At 40.7% G+C, this 23,300-nt stretch overlaps 1 long non-coding RNA gene across 4 annotated transcripts in view; it reads left to right on the top strand.

Annotated features, from left to right (window-relative positions):
- LOC106635409 (uncharacterized) overlaps positions 1 to 23,300 on the top strand; it is a 281,598-nt gene that overhangs the window by 95,395 nt on the left and 162,903 nt on the right. For all 4 annotated transcript variants that reach the window (XR_008620511.2, XR_001338734.5, XR_004665458.3 and 1 more), the window contains one exon: positions 18,856 to 18,953. This is a non-coding gene — a long non-coding RNA (uncharacterized LOC106635409). The remainder of the gene's footprint in view (positions 1 to 18,855; positions 18,954 to 23,300) is intronic.

The raw sequence follows: 23,300 nt of genomic DNA, 5'->3' as shown, positions 1-23,300 counted from the left end.
GTACATGTATTATTAATATATAAATATATATTATATATGCGTATCTCCACACACATACATGCATATATTATAAATTACATATATATTTATTATAAATTTCCTGATATAAAGGACGTGTAACATTCAACTTGCAAATAATTAAAAATATACAATATTTTAGTAGTAAATTTCAAATACCCAGTTCTCACAGAATTCTTATTGATTTTTGTCAAATTCTTTTATCTTTAGCCAACCTAGGGTTGCATTGATGAATGAGTGTAGTTTTGACGTGAATGTTAGTTGATATTTTTGTTTAGGTTAATGAGAAAGGCAAAAATGAAACAATGAAGACATGGGAATTTCACTTATTTGTCAATGATATGAGCAACTTTTTTGCTAAGCTGGATAATAGTTTCAATACTGGAAGAGTATTTCTTCTTTTTTGTTATTCATAATGTGATGACTCCTTTTAAGTTTAATCTACATTGTTAATATTTTATGTATCACTTTTAAAAGTCTAGATCTGGGTTGGCAAATTACAGCTGTGGGTCAAATCTGCCTGCCATATGCCTGCACCCATTTGTTTACATATTGTTTATGGCTGCTTTTGTACTGCAGTGGTAGAGTTGTATAGTTGTGACAGAGACTGTGTGGCTTACAAAACTGCAAATATGTATTGTCTGGCCCTTTACAGAAACAATTTGCTGGTCCCTGGCTTAGACAATCAACAAAACAGTTAAGGTATTATTTGTAATGTTACCAATTTCTGTGGTGTAAATATTCTCACCAACCTGAGGTCACTAAGTGTGATGTTGGAAAGAGATGTATAGTTAGCACACCATTATGTAGTGTTTCTACCATATATATATGCTATAGAAAGAAATAACCTCAAAGCATCAATAATAATAAAATATTGTAAAATAATTAGAAAACATTGAATTTTTATTATCTGTTTTATGTATTTATTTATATATTTATTTATTTATTTATTTTTGAGTCGGAGTCTCACTCTGTTGCCCAGGCTGGAGTGCAGTGGCACAATCTTAGCTCACTGCAAACTCTGCCTCCCAGGCTCAAGTGATCCTCCCACCTCAGCTTCCTGAGTAGCTGGGATTACAGGTATGTGTCACCACACTTGGTTAATTTTTGTATTTTTAGTAGAGACAGAGTTTCACCATGTCAGCCAGGCTGGTCTAGAACTCAAGCGATCCACCCACGTTCGCCTCCCAAGGTGCTGGGATTACAGGCAGGAGCCAAAGTGCCTGGTCATCATCTTTGTTTTAAATATAATTTATTTAATTGTAAGTTCATATAATCATTTTAAGTAATGGCTGCATTTAACAGGTAGTTCACAGAATTAATGTAAATTTAACAACTGGCTCCTCAGAAGTTGATATGAGCCAGCTCTGGCACATCACTGGGTTCAGTCTTCATGAGGGTTGTCTTATTTCTGGTTTGCCCTCACTTTTGGCGTCTTATTTCTGGTTTGCCCTCACTTTTGGCATATAGCCCTTTTCAGTGAAAGGGACAGCCCTTTCATTGAAATTCAAGTGAAAGCCTGGGTGTGCTTTCCTGTGATATGGTTTGGCTCTGTGTCCCCACCCAAATCCCATCTCGAACTGTAATCCTCACGTGTGGAGGAGGGGAAGTGATTGGATCACGGGGCGGTTTCCCCCATGCTGTTCTTGTGATAGGAAATTCTCACAAGATCTGATGGTTTTAAAAGCAGCAGTTTTTCCTGTGCTCTCACTTCTCTCTCCTGCTGCCACGTAAGATGTGCCTTTGCTTCTCCTTTACCTTCTACCATGATTGTAAGTTTCCTGAGGCCTCCCCAGCCACTCGGAACTGTGAGTCAATTAAATCTCTTTCCTTTATAAATTACCCGGTCTCAGGTAGTTCTTTATAGCAGTGTGAAAACAGACTAATACAACCTGTGACCTTTCTCCTTGTTAGATCCTGAGCTCTTATTTTGCTTCTCAATATTTGTCCTGTTGTGATGGTGGAAAGCTTTGCTAAACTTCTCAACCTCTTATATCCACTTTCTTCTCAGTTTCTTAGCTTGGTGCTATTGACAAATTGGCAGAAGATGGCATAGAATGTCAGACTAACCTCAGCGGGCTCAGAGAACTTTAACCTCTTAAGCCCTGGCTGCTTTGATATCTTTGCAATGCCTTCAGATAGATTTTTTGGGCATTTATTGATCTTTTCAAATTGCTTTTGCCAGGAACATTCTGACACAGGCTAGTTCATCAGAACCAGAAGTGAAGCCCCCTGTTTATGATGTTGTAAGTAGAAGTTTTTATATTGCCAAATATATCTGAGCATAGAACTCAGTTTTCCTTTATGATAACTCGTTTAGAAATCCTTTATTAAACTCAAGGTCATTCATATTTTCTTCAAAAATTTAGACTTTTATTTTCACATTTAAGTCTTTTTTTTTTTTTTTTTTTTTTGAGACGGAGTCTCATCATCCAGGCTGGAGTGCAGTGGTGTGATCTCAGCTCACTACATCCTCCGCCTCATGAGTTCAAGTGATTCTCCTGCCTCAGTCTCCTGAGTAGCTGGGATTACAGGTGCACATCACCAAGCCCAGCTAATTTTTGTATTTTTAGTAGAGATGGGGTTTGGCCATGTTGGCCAGGCTGGTCTTGAACTCCTGACCTCAGGTGATCCACCTGCCTCGGTCTCTCAAAATGCTGGGATTACAGGTGTGAGCCACCATGCCCGGTCTCACATTTAAGTCTTTAATCCATTTGGAGCTGTTTTTTTTAATAGTGTGAAGTAGATATCAAATTAAAAAAAAATTTTTTACAGATAGCTTATTGTCCTAATGGTGTTTATAGAGTAGGGATATACTTTTCCTAGTGACCTGTGATATTTCTTTTGTCGTATGTCTAGTACTGTGTCTGCACTCTCTACTCTGTTTAATTAAACTGTTTTTAATTTTTTGCACCAATAAAGTACTATCTTAATTGCTATAGTTTTCTAAGGTAAGTCTTGATTTCTTTTTCTTTTCCAAAAAATGTCGTGGCTGTCTTTGGCTTTTTTCTCTTTTGGAATTAGCTTTTCAAGTTTCACAAAAAACTTTATTAGAATTTCATTTGAAATTGCCTGAATATTTATATAATCAATTTGGGGAGGAATATCTTTCTTGATATAAACATGTCTTTAATGTCTTTCAAGGGAGTTGTATAGTTGTATAATTTTCCACTTGAGGCTCTGCTTATTTTTAAAATATCTGTATTTCTGGCTACCAGTTTATTTTGCCATCATTGTTGAGTATTTTATTTTATTATTTATTATTTTTTAAGAAGGAGTCTCGCTCTGTCACCCAGGCTGGAGTGCAGTGGCATGATCTCGGCTCACTGCAACCTCTGCCTCCTGGGTTCAAGCCCAGCTAATTTTTGTATTTTTAGTAGAGATGCGGTTTCACCGTGTTGGCCAGGCTGGTCTCGAACTCCTGACCTCAAGTGATCCGCCCGTCTTGGCCTCCCAAAGTACTGGGATTACAGGCGTGAGCCACTGTGCCTGGCCTGTTGAGTATTTTAAATGTTATATTTCTGTTTGTTGTTGATGCAGATAAATACAGTTAAATTTTATATCACTATTATATTCAATTACCTTGCTAAATTGCCTAATTTATTCTAATAATTTATAGAGTCTTTGCAGTTTCTATGTGAATAATCACATTCATTGCAAATAATTCATTTTGTTGCCACATTTTAATCATTCTACCTTGGTTTAATCATCTCATATTAGTGCATTGGCTGGGGTATCCAGTACAATTTTGAATGGAAGAAGTGAGAATGAGCACCCTTCTTTTGTTCCCTCCTCTAAAGGGAATACTTCTAAATTTTACCTGCAATTATGATTTCTGTTACAGGTTTTAGGTAGACACGTTTATCAAGTTAACTATTTTTTTCCTCCTATTCCTAGTTTGCTAAGTGTGCTCTGTTTTTTAAAACAAATTACAAATGAATGTTGAATTCTATCCAATGCCTTTTCTTCATCCATTGACAAGATCATATAGTTTTTTTCCTTTGATCTGAAAATGTGACAATTTACATTAAAGGATTTTTAAAGGTTAAGCTAATCTTACATTCATGGTATAAGCCAAATTGGCCATGAAGGATTTTATTATATGATATAGTTTATGATACGATATATGAATGATATATTTCATGAACATATAGCTAGGTTTTGCTTTCCGATATTTAGGATTTTTGCACATGTATTTATTTGCAAGTTTATCCTGTAACTTTCCTTTTTCATTCTCTGTCTGGTTTTGGTATTGGAATTATATTAGATTAACGGGTACATTTCCTCTCAGGAATTCTTCGGAAGCACTTGTATAAAATTGGAATTATCTGTTTCTTGAAAATTTGCTGTAAGTTTTTACAATTCTATCTAGATCTTTTTCTTTCCTTTGAGGAAATATTTTAAATTACTGACAAATTTTCTTCATTTTAGAACTATTCTTGTTTTCTGTTTCTTTCTGAGCCAGTTTTGTAAAATATATAATTTTCCATGTAGTCTAAACTGTCAAATTTATTGTCATAAAGTTTTTCGTAGTATTTCATTATCTTTTAAAATCTCTCTTTTAGGTATTTTTAGACATATTCTCCATTTGTGCTTTTTCTCTCTCTTTACTAGATCAATCTCACCAGAGACCTGCATCTAATATTATTTTTTCTTGAAGAACCAACATTTGGTTTTTTAAAAAATCATTTCTCTTTTTTAATTTATATATATAATATATATAATATATATTATAATATATTATATATAATATTATATATTATATATAATATTATATATATATATAAAATATATATATTTTTGAGATGGAGTTTTTGCTCTTGTCGCCCAGGCTGGAGTACAATGGCATGATCTGGGCTCACTGCAACCTCCACCTCCCGGGTTCAAGCGATTCTCCTGACTCAGGCTCCCGAGTAGCTAGGATTACAGGTGTGTGCCACCATGCCCGGCCAATTTTTTGTATTTTTAGTAGAGACAGGGTTTTACTACGTGGGCCAGGTTGGTCTTGAACTCCTGATCTCAGGTGATCCACCTGCCTTGGCCTCCCAAAGTGCTGAGATTACAGGCATGAGCTGCTGCACCCGGCCTATTAATTTATATTCTTTTTACTATTACTATTGCCTGCCTTCTTTCTTTGAGCTTACTTTGTTATATTTATAACTTCCTAACCTGGATACTTAGTTCACTAATTTTTAGCCTTTATTTTTAATATAAAAATTTAAGAATATACATTTTTCGAAGTACTTCACTAGATGCATCCCATAAACTTTAATTTATAGCATTTTCATTATTTTCAATTGTAAGTATTTGTACATTTTCATTATGATTTTTCTTGGATTCATGTTATATAGAAGCATGTTCTTCTTTTTAAAATTGAGAAGCACATTCTCTAAGGTCAACATTTTTTGTTTTCTTTTTGTTATCGACTCCATTACATTGTGATCAGAGGTCATAATCTATATGACATTGATTCTTTGAAAGTTGTTGAAACACTTTACTGCCTGAAATGTGGTCAATTTTTGTAACTGTTTCATATGTAATTGAGAAGAATGTGTGTTCTCTAATTGTTGGGTACTGGGTTCTGTATATATCTATTAAATCAGATTTTTAAATTGTGTTGTTCAAAGACTCAGTTACTGCAAGGTATGTGTTGAAATCTTCCATTTTGAACACCTGGATCCTGCTATGGCTGAAACATCTATCTTTGGATTTCTTTTTTTTCATTTGAGCCAATGAATTTTTGTTTTTTGCTTGAGTGGGCTTGGATTGGGTTTTGTTCCACAAACCTAAATGGCTGTCGGTGGACAGTTCGGTTGCTTCCACCTTTTGGCTGTTGTGAATAATGCTATGAAAATAGGTATACAAGTCTCTTTTTGAGGCCGTGCTTTCAACTCTCTTTTTAATGTTTTGAAGAACTGCCATACTGTTTTCTGTAACAGCTACACTATTTTACATTCTCACCAATGGTACACAAGGGTTCCAGTTTCTCCCTATCATCACTAATATTTGTTATTTTCAATTTCTTTTGACTATAGCCATCCTCATGGGTGTGAGGTGATATCTCATGTGGCCAACAGGTTTTTATCATGCGTCTGGCACTGTGCTAAGTGGATTACAGCACAGCAAACACACTTACAGAACTTGAAGCCGTGTGGGTATAAAACATACACACATACCGAATTACAGTTTTGCAAATTGCTCTAAGGGAGAACTTCTCCAAGGGAGAAGTTACAGGGAATGGGGTAGAGGGCGTGACTTACTCCTAGAGGAGGGGCATCTCTTAAAGAGATACGTGGTAGGCTGGGCTTGGTTGCTCACGCCTGTAATCTCAGCACTTTGGGAGGCTGAGGCGGGTGGATCATCTGAGGCTGGGAGTTCGAGACCAGCCTGGCCAACATGGAGAAACGCCATCTCTACTAAAAATACAAAATCAGCCATGCATGGTAGTGCGTGCCTATAATCCCAGCTACTCAGGAAGGCTGAGGCAGGAGAATCGCTTGAACCTGGGAGGCGGAGGTTGCAGTGAGCTGAGATCATGACACTGCACTCCAGCCTGGGCAATAAGAGCGAAACTCGGTCTCAAAAAAAAAAAAAAAAAAAAAAAGACATGGTAGCTCGCTCCCATGCATCCTCCTGGGATGGAGAACTTTTCATGCTGTTTCCTTAACAGGCTTCTGGGGAGGTGACCTTTTAGCTGCTAAGTTTTCAGAGGCCCACAGGTCCTTTCTTAGCACACAGTAGCCTTCGGGACTGGGGCTTGCCAAACATCTTCAGAAGTCCCCAAAGAGCTCTTACTCTGGCAAACAGTTTGCCATCAATAAACAGGGCACTGCTTCCTGCCCAGATGCCTGTTAAACTTGCCTCTCTGCCACAGTGAGTCACTCTTAGCAAAGGTTGCCTTGTTGGGCAGGATGGTCTGGTGACCCAAGGCCACTTGGTTTTCTGTGATCCCTTTTGCCAATTTGTGACCAGAAGTTAGATGGTCACTGGGGCGAGGGGAACTGGTGGTAAATGGAGTCACCAGAGGTGGCAGGATGGTTGCTATGTTTGGGTGCATTTTCCGTTAATTCTGTCTAAATAGGTTTTTTAAAACATATATGTATTTATTTATTTATTTTTATTTTTTTGAGACAGAGTCTCACTCTGTCTCCAAGGCTGGAGTGCAGTGGTGCGATCTCAGCTCACTGGAACCTCCACCTTCTGGGTTCAAGCTATTCTCCTGCCTCAGCCTCCTGAGTAGCTGGGATTACAGGTACGCACCACCAAGCCTGGCTAATTTTTTTTTTTTGGAGACGGAGTCTCGCTCTGTCGCCCAAACTTGAGTGCAGTGGTGCAATCTTGGCTCACTGCAAGCTCCGCCTCCCGGGTTCACGCCATTCTCCTGCCTCAGCCTCCCAAGTAGCTGGGACTACAGGCGCCCACCACCACGCCCGGCTAATTTTTTGTATTTTTTAGTAGAGACGGGGTTTCACCGTGTTAGCCAGGATGGTCTCGATCTCCTGACCTCGTGATCCACCTGCCTCGGCCTCCCAAAGTGCTGGGATTACAGGTGTGAGCCACCGCGCCCGGCCTAATTTTTGTATTTTTAGTAGAGACTCGGTTTCACCATGTTGGCCAGGCTGGTCTCCAACTCTGGACCTCAGGTGATCTGCCTGCCTCGGCCTCCCAAAGTGCTGGAGTTACAGGTGTGAGCCACCGTGCCCAGCCACTAAATAGTTTTTAAAATATATATAGAGAGAGTGGCAAGATTGGACCCAATGATCCTTTCTTGCTTGGCATTTGGAGAGCTTGAGAGGAGGTGCCCAGGGCAGTCATTTTGACATTTTCTTTGAAGAGACAGGATGACACCACCCAGTTATGCTAAATTCTTGGAAAATTAGTGCAATACCCCTCTCTTCTTTCTCACTCAAGAAAGTCCAGAAGAAAGCCAAATTATAGGCTGGGTGCAGTGGCTCATGCCTGTAATCTCAGTGCTTTGGAAGGCTGAGGTGGGAGGATTGCTCGAGGCCAGGAGTTCAAGACCAGCCTGGGCAACATAGTCAGACCTCATCTCTACAAAAAATTTAAACAAATCAGCTGGGTATGGTGGCATCTGCCAGTAGCCCCAGCTACTTAGGAGGCTGAGGTGGGAGGATCGCTTGAGCCCAGGAGTTCAGGGTTACAATGAGCTCTAATTGTGCCATTGCACTCCAGCCTGAGTGACAGAGCTCTAAAAAAAATTCCAAATTATAGGTGTAATATCATTATAGCAAAGCATACTTGGCATAGCACCTGGCACTTAGACCTGTGCTCAAGACCATAAGCTATTTTTATTTATTGTTATTATTATTATTATTATTATTATTTTTGAGATAGAGTCTTGCTCTGTTGCCCAGGCTGGAGTGCAGTGGTGCGATCTCGGCTCACTGCAATCTCTGCCTCCCTGGTTCAAGTGATTCTCTGCCTCAGCCTCCCAAGTAGCTGGGATTACAGGCACCCGTCACCACGCCCAGCTAATTTTTGTATTTTTAGTAGAGACGGGGTTTCGCCATGTTGGCCAGGCTGGTCTCGAACTCCTGACCTTAGGTGATCCACCCACCTCAGCCTCATAAAGTGCTGGGATTACAGGTGTGAATCACTGCGCCCGGCTTATTTTTAATTAATTATTATTATGTATGTCTTAGGCCTAACCTTCAACCAGGAGTAGCCAAACCACACCCCATGGTCCAAATCCATCCTGCCACCTGTTTTTGTATGACCTGAGAACTAAGAATAATTTTTGCATTTTTAAGTAGCTAAAAAAGAGAATAATAGTCTCTGACATGAAAATTGTATGAAATTCAAATTGCAGTATCCTTAAATAAAGCTTAATGGGAACACAGCATTGCCTGTTTGTTTATGCATTGTCTGTGACTGCTTTCACACCACCATGGCCGAGTTCAGCAGAGACCATATGATCCACAAAGTCTCAAATATTTATTTTCTGTTCCTTTACAGAAAAAGTTTGCCAAAACTCTTACTAGACTGTCACATCCATTGGAATCCACAAGTATGTACTTGTTGAATATTTGTTTTATCTGTGAGGTTCAAGACCATGTCCATCTTGCTCACTATTGTCTTTCTCTCCCTCTTTTTTTTTTTTTGAGACGGAGTTTTGCTCTTTCGCCCAGGCTGGAGTGCAGTGGGTGATCTCGGCTCACTGCAACCTCTGCCTTCCGGTTTCAAGCAATTCTCCTGCCTCAGCCTCCCCAGTAGCTGGGATTACAGGCGTCCACCAACACGCCTGGCTAATTTTTGTATTTTTAATAGAGATGGGGTTTCACCATGTTGGCCAGGCTGGTCTTGAACTCCTGACCTTGTGATCCACCCTCCTTAGCCTCCCAAAGTGCTGGGATTACAGGCATGAGCCACTGCGCCCAGCCTCACCATTGTCTTTCTATTTCTGAATACAGAATTGATCTCAGTCGTTTCTGTGGAGTTCATTGTTACCCAGATGTCTTGGGATTCTCCAGGTTTCATGGGTCATCTTCCATTACAGTTGTTATATAATTGTTTGAGCTCTGTTTTGCGTTGATCCAAAAGAATTGCAGTTTTATACCAGGCAGTCCTCCCCGGGCATTTCTGGGGGTCCTTGAGGAATGCTTTCATGTTCCCACATCTGTTTTAAGAGTATTCCTCTGGGAGCCTCCTCCTAAGTTCTCTGCTAGACATCTTTCATTGCCCTAATTAGCCCTATTTCTTTTACTGGAGATCTGGAGGTGAGAGCAGAAAAACATCATAGGAAAGCCTAGACCCTAAATCCCAGACTTCACATATTTTAGAGCTCATGCATCGTGCTCATGAGCACCCCAACTGGTGAACCTTTTTCTCCTGCCATGGTGTCGTGGGCTCACCCTGTTTCCCATGTCGTTGGAGTCTTTGACTATCTCTCCTCCAAATCCCAACTTCCACTTTGTTCCAGAGAGAGAGAAGGAGAAGACTTTCCTCTCCATCACACAAAGTATTCTTTAGAGAGATGCATTTCTTCCCTCCATGACCTTTTCAGAAGAGGAGATTGCAGCTAGGTGTGGTGGCTCACACCTGTAATCCCAGCATTTTGGGAGGCTGAGGTAGGCCAATTGCTTCAGGTCAGGAGTTCCAGACCAGGCTGGCCAACGTGGTGAAACCCCATCTACTAAAAATACAAAAATTTAGCCAGGCATGATGTTGAGCACCTATAATCCTAGCTACTCAGGAGGCTGAGACACGAGAATCACTTGAGCCGGGAGGTGGAGGTTGCAGTGAGCTGACATTGCGCCACTGTACTTCAGCCTGGGCGACAGAGCGAGACTCCATCTCAAAAAAAAAAAAAAAAAAAAGAGGAGATTGTTTACCCTTTGCTTAACTGAAATGCCTCCAGGAGTCCAAGAGTGTTCTCCCAAAACAAAACAGAAATTTTCCTTCCTCTTCTCTTCAGACCCACTGTGATGAACTCAATCTCTGTCTGATGAGTAGCTGAAAAAAATGCTGGTGGCTTTAAAATACCTGTTTGTCCCCCACTTTGAGCCTACAAGATAGTAGAAAATATCAAAATTCAGTTTCACAGCACAAATGAATAAATGAATGAACCTCCTCTATCTATATATATATGTATATGGTAAATACAATGTTCTGTATTTACATTGTAAATACATTTTATATAGCACATATATGTAGTATATAAATACATGTACTTTTCTCTATATAGCATATCATACAGTAAAATATTATAGGGTCAGACACGGTGGCTCATGCCTGCAATCCCAGTGCTTTGGGAGGCCAAGGCAGGAGGATCGCTTGAGGCCTGAAGTTCAAGACCAGCCTGGGCAACATAGGGAGACCCTGTCTCTACAAAGCATTTAAAAAAGTTAGCCAGGTGTGGTGGTGCACACCTGTGGTCCTAGTTGCTTGGGAGACTGAGGCAAGAGGATTGCTTGAGCCCAGGAGTTGGAGGCTGCAGTGAGCTATGATTGTGCCACTGTACTCCAGCCTGAATGACAGAGCGAGACTCTGTCTCAAAAAATAAATAAATAAAATAATATATTAAATTACCTAAAAACATTGATACTTTATTATTAGTGGCTCATGTCTTTCTTCATAGGGATTCAGACCCAGCCTTGGTTAATCTCTGGTTAAGAAACGCTGGGCCTAACAGCCAGGTGCTGATGCCTGAAATTATGAGATGAATTTCTGATTGGGCTTCTTGGCTTCACTGGTACTTTTCCATGCCCACAGCCTGGTATCCTCCTCCAATGTTAGCCAGCTCTGGTGTTTAAAAATGATCTCCAAAGTCCCCAGGACTGGGGGCAAGGGAGGTGAGAAGAGAGGATGGGACAAGCATGGGCATTGATCGATGACCTCCTCTTCCTGGAAGAGTCTTCCAAGTATCTGCCCTACCGGTAGCAGGTTATTCTAGGCTCCTAAGTCTGTGGGGGTGCGATGGTGTTAATAACATCCTGTGCTGAGTGGGCACAGGTGGAGGAAGTGGATACCCAGGAAGCTGGAGGAAGGGAAGAGAGGCAGTGAGTGGGTTCACAGGCTGAGAAAAGCACTTTGATGTGCTAGTGGGGTCTGGTGTTAGAATCTGGCTTTGAGGTTCTTTTAGGGGTAACAGCTGTGATCAAAGAACCAGTGCCATTGTGATGGTGGTGAGAATAATGCCTGTTTATGTCTCTTCTTTTTGCTACTTTTTTATGACGAAAGTCATAGATTCCTTTTTTACATTTAAAAAATATATGTAAGAGAATAAAAATGGATCCCATCACTAAAAGATTTCATCAAAAAATATCCATGGAGCTTCACCTGTGGCTAGATTCCAGGTTCTGGGAATAGAGAGAGAACAAAACAGACACCCTCCCTCCTTCCTGGAATTTATGAACAGATGAACAAATGAATAAGATATTTTCAGATAGTGATAAAGGCAAGGAAGAAAATAAAAGAGAACATACAAGTATCTTGGTGGGAGGTTAGTTTAGCAAGAGGTGATCATTGTTCACATTTGCGTGTGTGGTGTTCAAGGTCTTTTTTACCTTTAGTGTCTGTCCTTCTCTTTGCATTCTGATCTAATTATGCATCATCTATCTAAAAATGGGATCATGATGTACACGCTGTGTTGTAACCTTATTTTTTTCATTTACTTGGAAACATCTGTTTCATTTATTCATCGGCATCATTATTTTTACAGATGCAGAGCAATTCATCACATAGGCTATACCATGCTTACATAACCAGCCCTTTATGATTGCACATAGGTTGCTTCCATTGTGTTGAAAAGATGATGTGTCTGGAAATTGTCCCTTTCCTTACATTGCCACTACCACCTCCCTGGCTCAAGCTTGGGAGGTGGCAGGTCCCTTGCTTGGACCATTGAAGTAGCCTCTTAACTAGTCCTCTGGCTTCATTTTATACTCCTCTGCCAAGATTTTATATTTCTGGTCATGCCACTCTTTGGCTTCCAAACTATCATTGGCTCCCTACTGCCTACACAATGAAACCTAAACATCTTGGATTTATGATGGTTGGTTGTGCACTCGTAAAACTGGATGGCTTGAATAAGCATGTGAAAAGATGCTAAATACCCTTAGTCATTACAAAAAATGCAAATCGAAACCACAACTAGATACTACTTCACCTTTATTAGAATGGCTGTTAAAAGCAACAATAACAACAATGGAATATAATAAGTGTTGGCAAGGATGCAGAGAAATTGAAACCCTTGTACATTGCTGGTGGGAATGTAAAATGCTGCAGCCGCTACAGAAAACAATATGATGGTTCCTCAAAAAGCTAAACACAATTACTATACAGCCCAGCAATTTCACTTCTAGGTAGATAACCAAAAGAATTGAAAACAAGGACTTGAACAGATACTTGCTCATCAGTGTTCACTGCAGCATTAGTCACAATAGTTAAAATGTGGAAACAAACCAAATGTCCATCCACCAATGAAACGATAAAGGGAATGTGGAATATTCATATGATGGGATATTATTTAGGTGTACAAAGGAATGAAGATACAGTACATCCCTCAGCATGGATGAAACTTGAAGGCATTATGCTAAATGATATAAGCCAAACACAAAGTGATCAATGTTGTATAATTCCACTTACAGTAAATACATAGATTAGGTAAATTTAAGGAGACAGAAAGTAGATTAGAGATTACCATGTTCCTGGGAATGGGGAGGTATTGCTTAATGGGTACAGAGTTTCTGCAAGGGTGATGGAAGAGTTTTGGAAGATGGAAGAGTTTCAAGATAGTGACGATAGTTGTACAGCAATATGAATGTAATTAATGCCATTGAATTGTCAACTTAAAAATGATTAAAATGGCAAATTTTATGTTATGTATATTTTAGTACAATTAAAAAAAAAAACCTGGATGATATGTCCATCCCTGCCTCCATGCCTTTGCTCACATGGCTTTGCTCTTGCTGGGGAACACTTTTCTTACATTTTTGTCTATTGAAATCTCATTCTGTTTTCAAGGCCGATCTCAAATAGGACCTCCTTCCTTGATGACTTTTCTAACTTATTGTCTCCCTATGTGTTCTCAAACCCATGTGATCTTCCATTTGTTTGAGCTCTGAGACTATGTTCTATGTCCCTTTTGGGCTGTTTCTTTGCCTTCATCACTTACTATGCTGTAAGTTCTTTGAGTAGAGGGACCTTGCCTTATTCATCTTTGCATTATTCATCCAACAAATATTTACTGAGACCATACTATGTGGTAGCCTGGAATATAATGCCAGTACACTGTAAAAAGTCAATTAATGTTCAGTTGAGTTGGCATGCCATATGTGGTCTGGACCTCGAATTTTTGGAGGAATTTCAGAGTGTGTAACCTTAAGGAGGAGTCAGTTTTCCTCCCTACTTAATAGTCTTGTTGGCACTCATTCTTGGAAGTAGTGGACTATCATAGGTAGTTTTCTCTTTCTTCTGGGAACATATATCATTCTTCTTTTTGGGAAATCATTTTCTTTCTTCTTCCCTGACTCCAACCCATGTGATTTGAGTGAACTGCCATGTTTTCACATGATCTTGCTCTCTTGGTTGCTGTTGATTGGTTCAAGGTGAACACCTGACCCAAGATGGACCAATCAGAGCTTTGCCCTAGGATTTTTGAAACCAGAACAGAGAGGAGAGCCTGGGGAGTTGAGAAGCCACATTGCCACGTGTGTTAGAAGCTGGCATGCAGCAGGATGTGGCTGATGCACAGAGAGAAGAAGAGAGGAGAAGAGAGAAAAAACCCTGGTTCCAGTTGCATCAAAGATCCATCTGTATCTTTATCCCTTTCAGAGCTTGATGTTTCAACACTTCATTATATTCCTCAAGGCAACAAATTCCCCTTTAGTCTAAGTTAGTTTGAGTTTAGACTCTGTCACTTGCAACCAAATTGCTGCACCTCTCTGAGCCTCAGTTTCCTCATTATAAAGTGTTGATAATGACCCCTTCCTCATATTTTAAAAATTTGATGCATATAAAATGCTTATGATGGTTCCTGGCACATAACACACACCCAATAAATGTTAACAATGATTACTATTGGAATTAGCATTCATAGTGCCTGGAGACGATGTGAATGAAAACATAAGTCTATCAAATAAGAATAGAGATGGCTCTGATTTTTCTTTAGGCTCTATCCAAGACAGAAGGGCCATTTTTTTTTCATGACTTTAGTACCTCTTTGCTTAATGTCCTTGTAAGGCCCAGACATGCCTCCTTCATTGATGACAAGGAGTTCTCACCACCGTTAGCCAGTTCTCATTAAGGTGTCTCCACTATGGGGGTCTGAGACACAGATGGGCTTGTTCCATACTCTGAAAGGAGCCTCGCTTCACTACATTCCCCTTTGGCTCCAGCTGATAGATACTCAGTACACAGTTCCAAGACTTAATTGCATTCTGCTTGTATGTTGCCAAACACTAAAACCTTGTGGTTGGAGTTAAGTGTTTTGGGAAATGGTCTGTAATATTTCACCAACCGAGACTTCAAAAAGTTGGAATTGCTGAATGAGCTGCCAGATCTGAACTTGATCTCCAATTGGCCCACCTGTGCTCACTGGAGAGGACGTGTTGAAACCTTTCCTGTGAGCTCTGTGAATTCATTTAAGAAATATTCTGTCCCTGCAGTGGCATTTAGTGGCACATAGTAGACTCTCAATTGTGGATTTTAAATATATTATGCATTTTAAAGACACTAAAAATATAATAACTTCAAATACTTAAATCATGGTTACACCATGTCAGACACTCTTTCAAGCATCTACATATACTAATGCAGTGGTTCATGAACTCTCCTGCACATTAGAATCACGTGGGTAATTTAAAATAGTCCCTATGCTCAGGCCACACCCTACACCAATGAAATCAGGCTCTCCTAAATTGAGTTTTAAACACTCCCCAGGTGACTCACATATGTAGTCAACTGTGAGAATCAGGGAATGAACTCATTTAATCTTCATAACACCTTATAAAGCAGGTGCTGCTACTACTCATGTTGCATAAGTGAGGAAACTCAGGCACAAGAGACAGATTAAGTAAGTGACTTGCCCAAGGTCACACAGCTGACAGATGTCAGAGCCAAGTGTTGAACCAGGCTGTATGGTCCCAGAATTCATGCCTTTAATCACCAAAACCTATAACCAGAGGCCCCCATATTCTTTTTATTTGAAAAAATTTATCTTAAAAGTATTTGTTTACACACACACACACACACACACACACACACACACACACACCACATGTGTTTACGTTATACAGATTAATTGTATAATGAAAATCTGTGGCCCCATCAACCAAAGAACTAGGGCATTGCCAATAAGGCATACATCTGATGCTCTTTCCCAGTCCAGGGCCCCAGGTACCCTCCACAGAGGTCATTGTTATCCTGAGTTTGGGAGTGTATCACTGCTTTGCATATGTAAAGTCATACCTACACAGCATGTGTTTTACTCTTGCTTATTCTTGTTTTATAAAAATGAGATCATGCTATTATATGTAGTCTTCTGGTTTTAATTTTTTTCCTACTATTTCCCAAATTTTATTTTTTTTTAATTTTTATTTTAGGTTCAGGGGTACATGTGCAGGTTTGTTGTACATTAGTAGGTAAACTTGTGTTTCGGGGGCTTGTGGTACAGGTTATTTCATCACCCAGGTATTAAGTACCCAATAGTTATTTTTTCTGCTCCTCTCCCTCCTCCCACCCTCCATCCTCAGGTAGGCTCCAGTGTCTGTGGTTCTCTTCTTTGTGTCTACGAGTTCTCGTCATTCAGCTCCCACTTATCAGTGAGAACATGCAGTATTTGGTTTTCTGTTTCTGTGTTAGTTTGCCAAGGATAATGGGCCTCCAGCTCCATCTATGTTCCTGCAAAAGACATGATCTCATTCTTTTTTATGACTGCATAGTATGCTGTGGTGTATATGTACCACATTTTCTTTATCCAATCTGTCATTGAGAAGCTTGCGTATTCTTATTCTTATTCTCTGTCCCCATCCCACTGTCTGGTTCAAACTCCCATACTCTCATAATGTCTCCTGGACATTTCGAAGTCTCCTCATTGGTCTTCTTTCTTGAGTCTCAGGCTCTCTAACTCAGCTCTGTCCAATGGAATTATAATGCGAGCCACATATGTAATTTTAAATTTTCCACTGGCCACATTAAACAAGTAAAAAGCAGGATAAATTAATTTTAATACCATATTTTATTTAACCCAATATATTCCAAATATCCTTTTGACACATAATCAATATTAAACAATATTAACGAGATAGTCTACATTCCTTTTTTCATACTCAGTGTTCAAAGTCCCGTGTTTATTTTATACTTATAGTTGTTGAAAAATCACAAAATCCATGCATTTAGATAAAGAGACTTTATTTTTTTAAAAAGGGTTACAGTCTACAAGGTGGCCATCCCACAGGCTGGGAACCATACTTCTGGCCAAAGTCATTAGCAGGCATTTTGAAGGAGGTGGGGTTGGTTTTTTTTTTTTTTTTGAGATGGAGTCTCGCTTTGTTGCCCAGGCTGAAGTTCAGTGGCGTGATCTCGGCTCACTGCAAGCTTCACCTCCCGGGTTCATGCCATTCTCCTGCCTCAGCCTCCCTAATAGCTGGGACTACAGGTGCCCGCCACCACGCCTGGCTAATTTTTGTATTTTTAGTAGAGACGGCGTTTCACCTTGTTGGCCAGGATAGCCTCGATCTCCTGACCTCATGATCTGCCCACCTTGGCCTCCCAAAGTGCTGGGATTACAGGCGTGAGCCACTGGGCCTGGCCAGAAGGAGGAGGGGCTGGACAGGAATTTTAGCTCACTGGGGTGGCCAAGTATGCGTATTCAACAGGTTATAAGAGGAGTTATGAATATTTATGAAGGCAGTTATGACACGTGTATTGAACAAATATGCATGTGACATGTGACATATCACCCCACCTTGGGGTGGGGCTTGATATTTAAATGTATTATAATTAGATCCTATATGTCAAAAGGTCTTTTTAGAACAAAGGCACTCATGTGCACAGCCTCTGTAAACTGGCCAGAATCAGTCCATGGTCAGTGGTCTTTTTTATTAGGAGAAAGTTATTGAAATCAATTTCTTGCCTAATCAAAGCTGTAGTTATGGCTGGTGGAAAGGGAATGGTGCGGGGGAGGATCAGTTAGTCAGTGTCTGGTGGTTGGTTCGTTGCAGTTGTTTTAACACTGCTTATCTCAAGGCCGGTACTTGTTTAGCTGCTAGAGAAAAAGAAAAACCTTGTGGCAGTTAGAATATAGTTTATTCTTTAAGTGAAGGAGTGTGTGACTTAACCCTTTCCTGGCATGGCCTTAGGCCCTGTTTATAACTTGGTATCTTATTACTACGAAGAGTTCATTTTGTCGGTCTTGTGATCTCTATTTTAACATTAACGCTGGTCAGTTGTCTGTAAACTACACAAAAGAGGGGGTATAACGAGGTGTGTCGGACCTCCGGTTCTTGTCATTGTCGTGAACTCAGTTTTTAAGGTTTTTCTGGGGGTCTCTTTGGCCAAGAGGGGGTCTGTTCTGTCAGTGGGGCAGGGGGCTTAAGATTTTATTTTTAGTTACATAGCACATCTCAATTTGGACTGGCCATGTGTCCAGTGCTCAATAGCCACACGTGGCTAATGACCCTCATATTGGATGGTGCAGCTCTAACCCATTCCCCACCCTGCAGACAGAGCAAACTTTCTAAAATGGAAACATCACCAGTTTTCTCAACAATTTAGAACATATCCCTGGCTTCCTATTACTCTCAAGACAAATTCCTCAAGGTTCTTTGTGATTTATTTCCAACTCACCCTTCTAGTCTATTTTTCTGTAACTTCACATAGGGACCTTCCAGCGCTATCAAACTTCATTTTTCTCCCCGAATACGTAATTGTTTTTCAGGTCACCGTGACTTTGCACAGGCGGTTTTCTCCACCTGAAAGGTCGTTCCTGTTCTCTTGTTCTTTCCACTTCTTCGCCTACAACATTCCTCTTCCCCTCAAATGCCTTCTCGTTTATTTAAAAAATCTTCGAGGATTCATCTGGGGTGGATTAGTCCAACCCTCCTGTGCATTCATATGGAACCTTGAATACAGCTTTTATCATATTTGTCGGTAGCTGCCTATGTGCTCACATCTCTCACAAGGCCAAGTGCTTCACCAGAGCAAGGATCATGGCTTGTCTCCCTTTCTGCTCCCAGTACCTTTCTCTCTCAGTGCCTGTCAAATATTCGGCACATAATATTAGACCCCATTCCCTCCATTCATTCGTATTACTTGCCTGGTCTTGGTTGAAATGTAGATTTGGGACCCTCATAATCTAGCTCTCTGATTTTACAGATGGGGAAACTGAAGCCCTAGAGGAAAAGAAGACTAAATGTATTACCATCTGACCCACTTCCTGGCCAGCCTGTTCACCTGTCTGCTGTTCTTCATTGGTGAGTTTTCTGCAAAGGTAAAATGGCATTAAATTGAAGACGAGAGGAGGAGGCCAGTTGGCCTGCTTTATGCCATCAGTGGTTCATGAAATCATAAAGTGTAAACAAAATGTTTGTAAATGAGACCGCATTTCAGATGCCCTAGAGTTGCTAGACCTGTAATGCAATCCTCTTACAAGTGCTGGTATAATGAGAAAAGGTTGTTAAATTTATTGTCTTTGTAAATTTGTGTCCCTTTCCTCCTCTATTGGAACTGCCTTACAAGTGAGATCCAGCTGCTGTTTTAGCAAACTTGGATGGCGATGTTTCTGTGTCACCCCAAGTAAAAATGGTTTGGGGTGGGTGATCTGTTTCTTTGATCCCTTGAAACCTCAGCTCTCTTTTTTTATCATGGGGTCAGGGTGGGGAGAAACAGAGAGAGAGAGAGATTTAGAATGTGCTCAGAACAGCCAGTTTGTGGGGTGAACTAAAGAACATTGCAGAGCATTATTTCATGCTCCTTGATTTAGGCACTTGGCCATTTGACTCCCATTAACCTGGAAATTGCATGTTTAAAAAAACCTCTATGTAAAGTTAAGTTTTTTATGCACAAGTTAGGTGCACTGTTTCTCTTGGCAAACTCGCTTTTGTTGGGAGAGAAGCTAGAGAACCAAGGAGGAGATAGAGGAGGGGTTAATTAGGATGTCAGTTGCCTGGGGTCATTTAATGCAAGGGAAGATAACTAATCTTTCAGTATCTGAGAGCATCACTGGGGTACAGAGAGAAGCATGCCAATTCATAGGTACCCTTGATGCTCTAGAATTAATATTAGGAGATTTAAAGAAGAGGCATTGGAAGCTTATCAGAAGTAACACTGGGGATGAGAAGACAAGAATGCCACTATTATCCCTTTCATATTGTGGAATGCCCAACTTCTGGGTTTCTTAGCTTACCTGATGCCAGACACGTGGTCTCTTTCTCAGTATAGACTGAATGAGGGTGCCAGGGTCAATCCACACCCAAACTACTCGTAAAACTTCAAATAGACTTTTGCTAAGATAGCTGTAAATATAAGTTCTAATATTTTTTTCTGCTCCCTAATGGATCATCTTTTGCAGCCCTTCCACTTTGAAGACCATTGAACTAGGAAATATACTTACCCAGCGCCTCTTTTCACAGTGGTAGAGACATGAGGGTTGGCTCTGATAACAGTCCCCACCTTGCATTTGTTTCATGCTCTTTTAAATCCAAATTGGCACTTTCACACCTGCTGCAAAACGGAGTGATAAAACATCTGTGTTCTTAGTCTTTCCGTTTTCTGTTGATTGATGTTGTGAATTTAACTCAGGATTTCGTCTTAGCATTACCTGCATGATATATCCCATAGCAGTGCCTTTCTCTACGACCTCACTCGCCCTCTTAGAGGAAGAGGTGTCTAGAATTTGACTATGCTTATATACAGATCTCTTTTCTTTCTCCTGCTGCATTAATTGGGAATCAGTTTGTTGCAAGTGAAGGAAATCAAATTAAATCTGGCTTCCGAAGAAAGAGAAGCTGTTAGCCACCATAATCAAAAGTTCAAAGATCTGGCTAGAGAGCCAGGGGCCCAAATGATGCAACCAATATTTGATCTCTCTTTTGCTGCATTTCTTGGCTTTGTTTTCCTCCCTTTGTTGGCAATTTCTCTCTGTGTGTTGGTTCCCAGAAGCTGTAGGCTTGTTTTATCCTTAGTGTCAACAGTTCCAGAAAAAAGAGGGCTTCTTGTTCTCTCTTCCAGTTCCAACATAAGTTCGGGAATTGAGCTTTATTGGATTACTTTGGGTGTCCATCCTGAGCCATTTGCTATGATTAGGGAAATGTCATGCTTGCATTATCCAGGTCTTGGTCACATGCCCACACCTGGCACTGGATTGAGGCACTGCTCAATCCACAATGAATGAGAGTCAGGAGGAAGGGGTTGCTGCCTAAAGAAGAGGGAGTGGGTAGACACAAGCTACACATGTGTTCCACCTTTGAGTGAGGACTTTCCTTGACAGAGGCTCAACCACAGGGTTGGAACAATACAGTCCTTTGCCTGAATTACAGCTTTCATTTTGCTATGCAATTGTGACGCCAACTATCCGGAGGTAGGTCAAAACTTTCAGATTAAGGGTACACAAGAATGTCTTCAATTAAGACACCATTCATAGTGGTCCCAGGCCACCTATACTTCTGACCAGCTGGCTACAATTTGAGGGTTCCCACTAGCCCCTCTGGTCCATTAATTCACTATCATATATATCATACTTTGTTGAGTTCTTATCTGTTTATAAGACAGAACAACCCACAGAACTCAACAAAATATGATATAGATGATTACAATTTTATTATAAAGGATATAAATCAAAATGATCCAAATGAAGAGTGACACAGAGTGAAGTCTGGGAGGGTCCAAGATGTGGCATTTCCATGTCTTCAGGATATCGATATATGATTATCGAATAGGGAAACTCACTGGAATGTCGGATGTTCAGAATTTTTATTAGGGCTTCATCATGTAGACATGCTTGGTTGAATCAATGGCCATGTGATTGAACCCCACCTCCAACCCTCCTTCTGTCCCCAGAGCATAGGAAGATGAAAGGATATAACGTGGTTCAAAACCCCAACCCTCTAATCACATTGTTGGTCTTTCTGGCATGACCAGCTTCCAGCCAAAAACTATCTAGGGACCCACTGTGGATCACCTTATTAGCATAAACTCAGGGGTGATCTGTGGGGCCCACTATGAATAACAAAGAAACTCTTCTCACTCAGGAACTTCTAAGGGTTTAGAGGCTCCCTCCCAGAAACTGGGGATAAAGACCAAACCAATTCCTTATGATACACCACTCCTCTATGCTGGATCCCAAACTCTTCCCAGGCCTGGAAACTAACACCGTCCAATATTCACTGTCTCCTCTGCTGCCACCACTTCTGGACCCAACACCAACTCTGGCTGAGGCTTTCAGCCTCTTCCTCCCTCAGCCCATCAGAGATCTCCTTTGGGGTCTCCTCCTGAACCCTACTGTCCCCTATTCCAAGCCCTTCTTTCTTTTCCTCCCAAAGCTAGTGACTTTGGAAGAGTCCACCTCTCTGTGTCTCAGTTTCTTCATTGGTAAATGTAGGATGTGGATTGGTTTCAACTCAGCTGTTACTTCTTCCAGTAAGCCTTCTCTAGAGGACACTTTTGTTTTTTTGTGAGTAGCATCTGAGTCCTTTTCCTTTTCTTGGGGAACTTTCACTCTATGAGATTAATATTTCTCCTATTATGAAAGTCAAACAATCCAGATACTTGCTTTCTCAGCTTTTTTTGTCAACTAGGATATGATCATGTGACTTAGGCTTTGCAATCGGATTTTTATGTTTTCAGAGGCAGTAATGTAAAGACTCAGAGTTAAATTAGCCAGAATCAGATTCTATTGCTTGCATATAAAGACGTTGGCTGATGTACCTTTTTTGACTTGCCAGACTCGGGTGGTGGCTTTCTGTGTGCTCCATCTTTCTCTGCCATTGTTATCATAGCTAAGTTGTATTGAGTCTTTACTGTAAGCTGGATGCTTTACACAGCCTATCTCACTGAATTTTTTTTTTTTGAGATGGAGTCTCACTCTGTCATCCAGGCTGGAGTGCAGTAGCGTGATCTCGGCTCACTACAACCTCTGTCTCCCGGGTTCAAGCAATTCTTCTGCCTCAGCCTCCAGAGTAGCTGGGATAACAGGTGCCTGCCACCACTCCTGGCTAATTTTTATATTTTTAGTAGAGAGGGGTTTCCCCATGTTGGCCAGGCTGGTGGTCTTGAACTCCTGACCTCAAGTGATCTGCCCACCTTGGCCTCCCATAGTGTTGGGATTACAGGCGTGAGCCACCAAGACTGGCCCAGGCTATCTCATTGACTCTTTAGTGATGTTCTCATTTTATAGATGAGATATATAGAAGTGAAGATACCTCTCAAGGTCATACAGCCAATGACAACACAACTAGGATCTGAACTTTCTCAGTCTGACACCTGAACATTCTGTTTTAACCATCACACTAGAACACCACTATTTAACCTTTGGAGGACACAGGCTCTCTTTATACCTCTGGCGTCTCTCAAATAGCCTGGAGCATGGTAGGTACTCAATGATATGCAAGCTCAGGTTGATGACAAGGTCTCACCTGGCTCAAACATTCTATGAGTTTCCTACCTCCACCTGTCAAACTGCAGCCCTTCTTCTTTCAGCCCCCTTCTCCCACTTGTTACCTCCAGGACTTACCATCTAATCAATATAAACTATTCTTCACCTCCTTCACACCCCTGTTCCCATGAACACCTTAAAATGATTGTTGAAAATCTTCCCCAGTCAC

The sequence above is a fragment of the Pan paniscus genome, chromosome 10 (assembly GCF_029289425.2).
Source record: "Pan paniscus chromosome 10, NHGRI_mPanPan1-v2.0_pri, whole genome shotgun sequence".
NCBI classification, from domain to species: domain Eukaryota; kingdom Metazoa; phylum Chordata; class Mammalia; order Primates; family Hominidae; genus Pan; species Pan paniscus.
Note: the sequence above shows the minus strand (reverse complement) of the source record. Positions and strands in the feature narration are given on the sequence as shown.